The 12792-nt window shown below is 39.3% G+C and overlaps 1 long non-coding RNA gene and 1 pseudogene across 1 annotated transcript; one reads left to right on the plus strand and one right to left on the minus strand.

The window, feature by feature from the left end:
- The first annotated feature begins 729 nt into the window (after nt 1–729).
- Nucleotides 730–7789, plus strand: LOC145504506 (uncharacterized). Its single transcript, XR_014052256.1, has 2 exons — nt 730–6009; nt 7540–7789. It is a non-coding gene; the product is annotated as an uncharacterized LOC145504506 (long non-coding RNA).
- Nucleotides 7790–9113: 1324 nt separating this feature from the next.
- On the minus strand, nt 9114–11518 carry LOC145505292 (serine/threonine-protein phosphatase 1 regulatory subunit 10 pseudogene; annotated as a pseudogene).
- Nucleotides 11519–12792: the final 1274 nt, after the last annotated feature.

Here is a 12792-nt window from a genome sequence, read left to right on the forward strand (position 1 = left end):
TCCAAGACTTGCCTTTCTTCCTGTTCATGGCTCCCACCTGAATAGGTATATCTGTAATGCCATGTTTGTTATCAGAATCTTTCACACATCCCCAAGAATCATTGCTTAATTCTCTGGCTTGGACAAATAAAATTATTGGATCATTTGGAAGGAGATTTTCAGGTATTTTCCTCTTTTCTCTTATTGCCATTTTCCTGGTCCCCTCTGAACTGCTGTGACAACTTCTTAATGAATGCCTCTGCACCATCAATACATTCTCCACACTACTGCCATGAAAAATGTGATCAGAGAGCATTCATAGACTTGTGGTTCAGAAGTTTAGCATGACATTAAGGCCTTGAACCATTTGGTCCCATCCTGATCTCCAATATGACTTTTTTTATTTTAAATTTATTTTTTAATTGAAGGATAATTGCTTTATAGAATTGTGTTGGTTTCTGCCAAACATTAACATGAATCAGCCATAGGTATACATAAGTCACCTGCCTCTTGAAACTCCCTCCCACCTCCTTCCCCATCCCACCTATATGACTCTTGACTCCAACCAGGCATCCTGTACTCCAGCCACATCACAATACTTACCATGCCCTCAGTTTTCACTATGGTTTTCCACTTCTGATCCCCTGCCATGCTGTTCCCTTTTGTTGAAATCCGACTATCTTTTAAGACCGTCCTTAGATGCTACTTTCTTCATTTAGCTGTCCTTGATTTCATTTAGTTGGAATATATGTAACAATATAAAATAAATGGGATCAATTACTATATTATATTGTATATATCTATTTATGTGAATAGTTTAACATAATTTCTATGTATATACATAGATGTGTGTATATCTTAATATATATGTAAGAATGAATGAAATCATAACTTCTATTTATTAGCCTGAGTCTTGAAGGTTGATGTTAACATTCCTGTTTTATAAGAATAGAAATATGACTTCACATGGCTACTCAGGGGGTAAAGCCAGTATTTAAATTATGTACTAGTTGCCTCTATCAGGTTGGGAGAGGGAACTATGTCATTTTTTGTTCTGAGATTCTTTTCTCAGTGTATAAAAACAAGAGAATGGGAGAAGACTTATCTTCAATGCCTTTAGCATCCATGTGTACTTTCATAAGGAAGTAGCTATTCAATGATCTTTCTTCCTAATTTAGATTTAGAAAGGAACAATTGGGAAGTGTCCTGTATACCAGAAACGGTGATCTAATCACAAAACAATTTTAAATAAAAAAAATAACCAACACTGTTGAAGTGACAGAGACTCTTCTAGACTCAACTCTAGTCAGGCTCCTCTAAGCCCTCAAGGCTCTAACTTTGGGCTTTGTGCTTGACCTACTTATTTCAGTTTTAGCAAGAATCTAGTTGAATTAGTTTAGCCAGAGTCCCCCTCCCTTAATATCTGACCACCTTGGCCTGCCTTAAGCAGAAATCCAATCAATGTTTTTAGCCAGAATTTCCTTTTATCCCTGATGTTTCCTCTTTGTAATTTTCCATCCACTGTCTCCCACCCTGTTCCTTGCCCATAAATCCCCACTTGTCCTTTTTTGTATAATACGGAGTGAAGTCCAGTTCTATACTGAGTCTCTTGTCTCCTACTGCAATAGGTACTGAATAAAATATGCCTTCACTGCTTTGTCTGATTCTTATTTTCTCTGACTTAAGGATATCTAATGCAGAAGCAGATATGAAAATCTAGTAACTTTTGTTGAGCCAGATTTTTTTAATACACTTTTTTTAGACTAGTTTTAGGTTCACATCAAAAAACTGAGCAGAAGGTACAGAGATTTACCATATACCCCTGCCCCCATACGTGCATAACCTCCCCCATTATCAAAACCCTGCACCAGACCAGCTTATTTGTTTATTTTTGGCTCTGCCAAGTCTTCATTGCTGCAAGTGGGCTTTTTCTAGTTGTGGCGAGTAGGGTCTTTCTAGTTATGGCTTCTCCTTGCAGTGGCTTCTGTTGTTACACAGCACAAGCTCTAGGCACATGGGCTGAGTAGTTGTGGCCCATGGGCTTAGTTACTCTGCAGCATGTGAATCTTCCCAGACCAGGGATTGAACCCGTGTTCCCTGCATTGGTGGGCAGATTCTTAACCACTGGACCACCAGGAGTCCCAAACATTTGTTAAACTGGTAAGCTATCACACAAAATGCTTGTTTATGTTAGTATTCACTCTTGGTGTTGTACATTCTATGGGTTTAGACAATTATATAATGATGTACATATACCATTGTAGCATCATACAGGATAGTTTTGCAGCCCTAAAACTCTTCTGTACTCAGCCTATTCATTCCTCCTTTGGCAGCCACTGTCCTGCATGGTTTGATCTTTTTCAAAATGTCATATATTTAGAATCTTACAGCATGTAGTCTTTTCATATTGGCTTCTTTCACTTAAGTGAAAACTAATATTCCTCTGTTTCTATTCATGCCTTGATGATTTCTTTTTATCACTGAATAATATTCCACTCTCTAGCTATCCTACAGTTTATTTATTCATTTATCAATGGAAAGACATTTTAGTTGCTTCCAAGTTTTGGCAATTATGGATAAATCTACTATAAACATCTGTGTATAGGGGTCTTTTTCCCAATTATCTTTATTGTAGTAAAATACACAACATAAAATTTACCACCCTAACCATTTTAAGTGTAAAGTTCAATGTTAAATATGTTCATAATATTTTGCAACCATCACCAGCATCCATCTCCAGAACACTTTTCATCTTGTAAAACCAAAACTATCCATTAAACAATAATTCTTCTTTTTCCCCTTCCCTCAGCTGCTGACAACCACCATCGTACTTTCTGTCTCTGATTTTGACCGCTGTATTTTATATAAGTATAATCGCACAGCATTTGTACTTTGTGACTGGCTTATTTCACTTAGCATAATGTCTTCAAGGTTCATCCTGGTATAGCATGTTGTAGAATTTCCTTCCTTTTTAAGGCTGAATAATATTACATTGTATGTATATACCACATTTTGCTTATCCATTCATTCGTTGATGGACAATTGGGTTGTTTCCACATTTTAGCTGCTATGATCCTGCTATGAACATGGATGTACAAATACCTTTTCAAGACCCTCATTTTAATTATTTGATTATACACCAAGAGTGAAATTGCTGGATCATATGGTAATTCTATGTTCAATTTTTTGAGTAACTATCAGACTGCTTTTCCACAGTAGCTGTACCTTTTTATATTCCCTCAAACAATATGTTTGCAGGTTTCTATGTGAACTTGTTTTCAAGTAATTTGGCTAATATCAAGGAGTACAATTGCTGGATTGTATGGTAAAAGTATGTTCAGTTTGTAAGAAACTACCAAACTATCTTCCAAAGTGGCTGTACCATCAGCAAAGAAGTATTCCTATTTCTCCATATCCTCACCAGTTTTTGGTGTTGACAGTGTTTGGGTTTGAGTTTTGGCCATTTTAATAGGTATGTAGTAGCATTTCATTGTTTAATTTCCATTTCCCTGAAACTTTCCTTTCATGCGCTTATTTGCCATCTGCATATTTTAACTGGTGAGATGTTTGGCCCATTTTTTTTTTTTAAAAAAGAGTCTTTTGCCGCTTCATAAAAATGTTAGAATCAGCTTGCTGATAACCTCAAAATAACTTGCTGGAATTTTGATGGGATTCATTGAATCTACAGATCAACTTGAGAAGAACTGACATCTGGACAATATTGAGTCTTCCAATCTATGAATGTGGGTATCTATCTCTCTATTTACTTAGATTTCATTATTCAAAATTTCATAGTTTTTCTTGTAGAGATCTTGTACATATTCTATTAGATATGTATCTAAGTATTTTGATAAATACTTATTGACCTTGTACAGAAGACAGGGATCAAGACCATCCCAAGAAAAAGAAATGCAAAAAAAGCAAAATGGCTGTCTGAGGAAGCCTTACAAATAGCTGTGAAAAGAAGAGAAGCAAAAAGGAAAGATATACCCATTTGAATGCAGAGTTCCAAAGAATAGCAAGGTGAGATAAGAAAGCCCTCCTCAGCAATCAATGCAAAGAAATAGAGGAAAACAATAGAATGGGAAAGACTAGAGATCTCTTCAAGAAAATTAGAGATACCAAGAGACCATTTCATGCAAAGATGGGCTCAATAAAAGACAGAAATGGTAGGGACCTAACAGAAGCAGAAGATATTAAGAAGAGGTGGCAAGAATACATAGAAGAACTGTACAAAAAAGATCTTCACGGCCCAGATAATCACAATGTTGTGATCACTCACCTAGAGCCAGACATCATGGAATGTGAAGTCAAGTGGGCCTTAGGAAGCATCACTATAAACAAAGCTAGTGGAGGTGATGGAATTCCAGTGGAGCTATTACAAATCCTAAAAGTTGATGCTGTGAAAGTGCTGCACTCCATATGTCAGCAAATTTGGAAAACTCAGCAGTGACCACAGGACTGGAAAAGGTCAGATTTCATTCCAATCCCAAAGAAAGGCAATGCCAAAGGATGCTCAAACTAGCACACAATTGCACTCATCTCACACTCTAGTAAAGTAATGCTCAAAATTCTCCCAGCCAGGCTTCAGCAATACGTGAACCGTGAACTTCCAGATGTTCAAGCTGGTTTTAGAAAAGGCAGAGGAACCAGAGATCAAATTGCAAACATCTGCTGGATCATTGAAAAAGCAAGAGAGTTCCAGAAAAACATCTATTTCTGCTTTATTGACTATGCCAAAGCCTTTAACTGTGTGGATCACAATAAACTGTGGAAAATACTGAAAGAGATGAGAATACCAGACCACCTGACCTGCCTCTTGAGAAACCTGTATGCAGGTCAGGAAGCAATAGTTAGAACTGGACATGGAACAACAGTCTGGTTCCAAATAGGAAAAAGAGTACATCAAGGCTGTATACTGTCACCCTGCTTGTTTAATTTCTATGCAGAGTACATCATGAGACTCGCTGGGCTGAAGAAGCACAAGCTGGAATCAAGATTGCTGGGAGAAATATCAATAACCTCAGATAGGCAGATGACACCACCCTTACGGCAGAAAGTGAAGAAGAACTAAAGAGCCTCTTAATGAAAGTGAAAGAGGAGAGTGAAAAAGTTGGCTTAAAGCTCAACATTCAGAAAACTAATATCATGACATCTGGTCCCATCACTTCATGGGAAATAGATGGGGAAACAGTGGCTGACTTTATTTTTGGGGGCTCTAAAATCACTGCTGATGGTGACTGCAGCCATGAAATTAAAAGACGCTTGCTCCTTGGAAGGAAAGTTATGACCAACTTAGACAGCATATTAAAAAGCAGAGACATTACATTGTCAACAAAGGTCTATGTAGTCAAGGTATGATTTTTCCAGTACTCATGTATGGATGTGAGAGTTGGACTATAAAGAAAGCTGAGCGCCGAAGAATTGATGCATTTGAACTGTGGTGTTGGAGAAGACTCTTGAGAGTCCCTTGGACTGCAAGGAGATCCAACCAGTCCATCCTAAAGGAGATCAGTCCTGGGTGTTCATTGGAAGGACTGATGCTGAAGCTGAAACTCCAGTACTTTGGCCACCTGATGGGAAGAGCTGACTCATTTGAAAAGACCCTGATGCTGGGAAAGATTGAAGGCCGGAGAAGAAGGGGACGACAGAGGATAAGATGGTTGGATGGCATCACCGACTCAATGGACATGGGTTTGAGTGGACTCAGGGAGTTGGTGATGGACAGGGAGGCTTGGTGTGCTGCGGTTTATGGGGTTGCAAAGAGTTAGACACGACTGAGCGACTGAACTGAACTGAACTGAACTGATTTTCTTTATTGATTTCCTGTTTTCAATTTTATTGATTTCTGCTCTTATTTTTATTATTTCTTTTCTTTATTACCTTTGGATTTAATTTTCTCTTCTTTTTCTAGTTTCCTAATGTGGAAACTTAGGTGACTGATTTTAGATCTTTTTTCTTTCCTAATAGATGCATTCAATGCTCTAAATTTCCTTTGAAATAGTGCTTTGCTGCATCCCACAAATTTTGGTAAGTTTGGTTTTCATTTTCATTTAGTTAAGAATATTGTTTAGTTTCTCTTGAGATTATTTAGGAGTGTGTTGTTTAATCGAAAAGTTCTTAGGGATTTTCTGTTATTGGTTTCTAGTTAAATTCCACTGTGGTCTGAGAGCAAATATTGTATGATTTCTTTTAAAATTTGTTGAGGTTTTTTCTAGCCCAGTATATGGTTTATCTTGGTGAATGTTTTATGTGAACTTGAACAGAATGTGTATTCTGCTGGCTGTGGATAAAGTAGTCTATAGATACCCAGTATACGCATTTGATTGATGGTGTTGTTGAGTTCAAATATGTGCTTACAAATTTTCTGCTAGATGCCTTCATTTCTGACAAAGTGGAGCCAAATGTTAAAGAGAGATTACAAAAATATAGAAGATTTTTCTTGGAAATATAATTATTTTTCATAAAAATATGTTATTTATATTAACATGTAATGGAATTAATATTGTGATTTAAAGGGATTAAATACATATTTTATATTTCTCAGTTTTATTTTCTAACATGACAGACATGCTAGATATAATTTATATAAACAAAAGCTCAATGAGGTTCTTAATAATTTTAAAAAGCATACATACAGTGCTTCTGAGATTAAAAGTTTGAGAACTGCTATTCTAAATCTTCCCCACTCAAGTGTGTTCCATGGATTGCACTACCTAACTCCCTTGGGAGCTTCTTAGAAATGCGAACTCAAAAAAAAGAAAAAAAAAGAAAGGAAAGAAATGCAAACTTTCAGGCCCCACACAAGACTGAATAAATAAGAATGTACATTTTCATGATCCTTTGATGATTTAGATGCCCATTAAAGTTAGAGAAACACTGGTCTATAGGTGTTAAAAAAAATCTACCTTACACTTAAGTTTTATAGAAAGACTAGGAGCAGCTAGGGAGGACTGACGACCAAGGACTCAGGCAGACAGGAGAACGTGGATCAAATAACAGTAGAGAGAAATGTTATGAGATGCTGGGTAACTGCAAACAGAACATATCTAGATTTTTGATAACATTCTTTTTCAATTTTTAAAAATTGTGCTAAAATACATGTAACATAAAATTTACCATATTAACCATTTTTGTGTGTGTGTAGTTCAGTGGTTTTAAACACCACAGTCCATTCCCATACCTCTTTTTATCCTGTAAAACTGAAACCCTATACCTACTAAACAGTAATTCTCCAGTTATCACCATGAACAAGGGTTCCAATTTCTCCACATCCTTGCCAATATTAGTTGTTGTCCGTTTTTCTGATAGAAGACATCCTAATGAGCGTGAGGTCATAACTCATTATAGTTTTTATTTACATTTTCCTAACGATCAGTGATGCTGAGAATCTTTTCATATGCTTCTTGGCTATTTGTATATCTTCTTAGGAGAAATATCTATTCACGTACTTTGCCTATTTTTGAAGGTTGCTTTTTTATTGTTGAGCTTTAAAATTTCTCTATAGAGTCCATAATACTGTTCTATTTATCTGTGTCTCTTTCAATGTCTCGCATACAGGGTTATCTTTACCGATTGATGGAAGCATGTAAATTATCATATGTGAAACGAATCGCCAGTCCAGGTTCAATGCATGACACAGGGTGCTCGGGGCTGGTGCACCGGGATGACTCGGAGGGATGGGATGGGGAGGGAGGTGGAAGCGGGGTTCTGGAAGGGGAAAACATGTACACCCATGGTGGATTCATGTCAATGTATGGCAAAACAAATAAAAAATAATAATAATAAAAAAATTAAAAAAATAATAAAAGAACAACAACAACAACAAAAAAGTTCTCTATATACTTTGTATATTAATGCCTTAAAGATAAATGATTTGCCAATATATTCTCCTATTCTGTTGTTTTCCTTTTTACTCTGTTATATTGCCTTTTGATGCATACGATTTTAAAATTTTCATGAAGTATTATTTGTCAAATTTTTCTTTTGTTACTTATGCCCTTAGTGCCATAGACAGAAAATCATTTCCAAGTTCAATGTCATGAAGCTTTTGTCCTATTTTCTTCTAAGAGTTTATTGTTTTAGGTCTTACATTTAGGCCTTTGATCCATGAGGAATGTTTTTTTATATGATGTTAGCTGAAAGTCTAACTCCATTATTTTGCATATGTATGTCCATTTTCCCCAGAATCATTTGTTGAAAAGCTTGCTCTTTCCCCATTGAATGGTCTGGAGACTTTTGTCAAAAATCACTTTACCATATATGTTATATTTTATTTCTGGGCTCTATATTCTATTCCATTGATCTTTATGTCTGCATTTATGCCATTACCACACTATTTTGATTACTGTAACTTTATAGTAAGTTTTGAAATCAAGAAGTGTGAGTCTTCCAGTTTTGTTCTTTTTCAAAATTGTTTTGACTTCGTGGGGTCCCTTGAGATGCCATGTGAATTTTAGTATGCTTTTTCATATTTTTGCAAAAAAAATGTATTTTGGTAGGGATCACATTGAATCTGTAAATTGTTTTGGGCAATATTGTCATTTTTTAACAATATTAAATCTTCCATTCCATAAATATGAGGTGTTTCCATTTATTTATGTCTTATTTAATTTCTTTCAGCAATGTTTTATAGTTTTCATTGCACTTAACATCCTAAGTTAATTCCTGAATATTTTATTCTTTTTGATGCTATTGTAAGAGAATTGTTTTTATAATTTCCTTTTCAAATTGCTCATTCTTAGTGTATAGAAATGCAACTGATTTTTGTGTTGACTTTGTATCCTGATTTTTTTGCTGAATTAATTAATTAGTTATAACAGACTTTTTTGTGGAATCTTTAGGATTTTCTACATATAAATTATACCATCTGCAAATAGAGATATTTTTATTTCATCCTTTCCAATCTGGATGTTTCAATTTCTTTTTCTTGCCTACTTGCTCTGGCTACAACTTCCAGTACTATGTTGAATAGAAGTGGTGAAAGTAGGCATCCAAACTTACCTTGTTCCTGATCTTAGGGGAAAAGTTTTCAGTCTCCTCCATGGCTGTGGCCTCCATCATGCCCTCAGTGGCTCCCCATTCCTCCCATGGCAAGGGCCATGATGGCTACGGTGCTCATGAGGGGGTGGCCCTCAATGGTTGTGGCCTTGATAACCAGGAACATCATGAGGCTGGTGGCCACGGGGTCCATCTCCCATGTCCAAAGCCTTCATGGGGCCAATGTCTACCACCAGCATCCATTCCTCCACCAGGGCCTTCGTGGGGGCAACGTCCACTACCTTCAACCCCATGCCACTGCCAGGGCCTTTGTGGAGATGATGCCCACCATCTCCAACCACACCTCCACCAGGGTCCCCTCATCCACTTGGGAGTCATCCTTCAGAGCGACCTTTTCTGGCCCCTCAGAATGGAGGAAGAGAAGGTTCATTTCCTTCTTGGCCATCATGGCCTCTATGGTATGGTCCAGGACCTGATGCTGATCCCCCCACATCAGGTCACCCTGCATGGTGTCACATGGGCCATCCCAGAAGGGATCGCCAGCCCTGCCCTGGGAGAGGGTGGGGGACACAGGAGACGTGGACCCTCTGGGCTACCAGGACACCCAGGTCTCCATGGGTACCTGGCATAGGTTTCCTAGGTTCAGGGAGGAAGTGCTGCATGCCCTTGGGACCCTCAGGGCCTTCCAGTAAGAAACCACTGGCTATTGGGCCAGGCCTGAATCCAGGTGGCTCCAGCATCTGCTTGATCTTGTCTGAATAGTCTGGTTGCTTTGGCCTTCTTATGAGGGCCAACTGTTAGGTCTACCCATGGTGGAGGAGAGGCTCTCCTGCACATTGATGCCTCCTGCTCTAGGGTTCTGGGGACTCTTCCCACCAACCGTGCTTCCAATAAAATTGGCCATAATAGGAGGCAATTTCAAACTGCCTTCCCCATCAGGTGAATCACAGGCCCCTTAGGCTCCAGGGTCTCATCCATGGAACAATCTACATCTAGGGTGATGAGTTTGGGGGGGGGGAATAGGCTCCTAAGGCTCAGGATCAGGCTCATGAGGACTTTCCTTGTTTAGGAAGAACTCCTGAAAGATCCCCTCTCCTTCTCAGCCTGGATGTACCGGCTGTTGCTTCCAGGGATAATGAGAGGTGAAAGCAGCACCAGGGGCCTGGTGCGCATCCAGGGCATCTTCTCCTCCACGGTGTTGTGGCTCAGATGCCAGCCTATCTCAAACACGTGTTCGCTCTGATGGTATCTTTCACTTAACTGACTTGCCAAAGTCCTTGATCTTATTCACATTTACTCATTCAGTTTCATCCAGTTCAAAACAGAAATACTCTCTCAATTTGCCCTCCTCTGGCCACATCACAGCTTTCCTCTTCCTGCGTTTCTGAGTCAGCTGACTAGGATCTCTGGTACTCTCAACTGGCTTTGCATCCAGAGCTCTTGGTTCCAAAGAGGTGGTATCCATGAGCTCTGGGACTTCAGCAGGGGAAACTGGGGACTCTGGACATTCTGTGTCCAGAAGCATGAGAGATGGTGAGTCACCGCATTCACCATAACCTCAGAAGGAGTTGCTGACTGGCTCTGGGGAAGAAGTTTCGGCTGTGCTTGGTCCTGTGCTTGTTTTCCCTTCAAATGGGCTTGACTTGGCAGCTGTGAGTGACAGCACCTTCTTCTTCTTGATTTTGATGCCTGGAACAGAAGAGGAATTGAGCACATCCAGAAAGCCCAGGCTTTCCATTGGCTGTGGTAGGATGATCTTCACTTAGATCTCTTTGGTGGCATTGAGTGTTGTATTGACACTTGAGGGGGATGGGCTTAAGGTTGTACTTGTCAGAAACCACCATTGCACTGGTATTCTTCTTCACAGTCACCAAAGATGGGGTCTCCAGCTCTAGTCCAGTGGAACTTGGCATGAGACTGGGCACTGGGGTGAGAAGAGACTTAGGCTTCTCCCTTTTCTTCTCTAGGGCCCCCTGAGCCTGAGTTTCAGCCTTCACTTCTATCACTGGTTGCTCAGGAGGGTTGGTTTAACTCTCTCCCTCTTCTTTCTGTTTCTTTTATCTTTCTCAGCAGGCTGGGTAGTGTACTGCTCTGGGAGTGGATGACGGTCATCTGGTTGCTGATAAGGACTGAGGCCAATTTCCAGAGCTCTTCATTCTCACTTGACTTGCTCAGTTGCTTCACCAGTTTGGCTGTGTTGTTCTGCTTGAGATGGTCTGCAGTGAGTGGAGATGCTGCAGGGTCAGTAAAATTTGCTGCAAGAGGGGCATGTTGTTGGTTGTTTTTTAATTTGTCAGGGAATTGTTAAGAAACTTGTAACTACCAGCATCAATAAACTTGACCAATATTTCTGGTGAATGAGTCTGCAGCAGAATGTTTGCATAAGTGCGGTGACTCACCATCTCTCATGCTTCCTTCATCAGACTGAATATCTTTGAAATCTCATCCATACTCTTGAGTTCCCCATCTCGGTTAAGGAAGCTATCCAGCATCCTTAAGTTTAAGGACTCTCTTTGGGGCCTATGGGACCCAAACCCATGATCAAGGTTTTATCAGGCTCAGGTGGGGAGGAGGTTAAACTTTTGGAGGAAAAAAATAAATAAAACAACCAATCAGAACCCAAAGTTCAATTATTTGGAGGAGCTCATCGGATCAAAAAGTCTCTTAAAAAAAATAAAGGCCAACTCAGCATGTATCCCCCCCTCCCCAACTCCACGCAGGGAGGGGGCTCATAGAAAAAAAAGTTTTGAGTGGATTCAAAAAAGTAAGTGCTGAATGAGTGAATTTGAGTGGGTTTAGGAAGGAAGCATGGTTAATTACTTTTGAAGTTATGTGGTAATGGTCCTTTAGCCACAGATTTCAAGTACCAGGCAGTGTGGGCTGGTAGGGTGGGCGAGATAGGTGGGAAGGGGTAGAAGACCCAAGTGGTTGGGCTGGTGACTGCTGTTTTCCTTTCCCCCTTTCTCTCAGGATCTTTTCAAGGGTTCAGACGTTGCTGTGACTTGTTTCTTTTTTCCTCATGCCGACTTGAGAAAATTTCAAACCCCTAAATAAATCCCAGAATCAAGCCTTCTATTTCTCTCTTCAATTCCATCAGAGAAAAAGAGAGGGAGAATAGGAGTGCCAGCCCTTTAAATCCCCTGGAATTTTGCTGTATGGGTAGAGGCTTGCAACAGGGTGGGAGGTACAGCTACGACTGCCTGCCTCTTTGTCTGCACCTCTGTGATCAGAAGCAAGTCTTCCACTCGAAGTTGCCAGCAAGTCTTCAATAGGTTACATAGTTGCAAATAGTTACATGACGCAGATTCTGCTAGTGCAGTTGTTGCCAGGTGGGGAGATAGAATCCTGGTGCTTTCTACTTTGCCATCTTCCTAGAATTCTCTCTTGCTAACATTTTGCCCTCTGACATGTGAATTGTGGCAATTACTATCTTTAGGAAAAACCAGGAGCTAAAACTGCTAGTGGTCCTCTTTCGGAGTTTTATGCTAAAGGAAACTTTTAATAAAAAATAAATATGTATTTCACTGATAGGCAATCTCAGAAACAATGATCTAAATGTTTGAATTTGGTATCAGTATTAAGTAATTGTGTATTTACTCCAAGAGGCATTTTCTAAAATGGTCACTCCCTACGACATTGTTCTCTGTTCCTTTGCCTTGCTTTAATTTGCTTTATAGCAGCTGACATTTTACTATATATGCATTGTTGGTTGTATGTCTCTTTAACTAGAATTAAATCCACAGGATAAGGTCTTTGGCATATTCGTTACTGAATCCTTGTCATCTAAAATAGAGCCTAGCAAGTTATAAGAAC

This window comes from Giraffa tippelskirchi, chromosome 5 (assembly GCF_054371585.1).
Source record: "Giraffa tippelskirchi isolate mGirTip1 chromosome 5, T2T-mGirTip1v1.2.pri, whole genome shotgun sequence".
Taxonomy (NCBI): domain Eukaryota; kingdom Metazoa; phylum Chordata; class Mammalia; order Artiodactyla; family Giraffidae; genus Giraffa; species Giraffa tippelskirchi.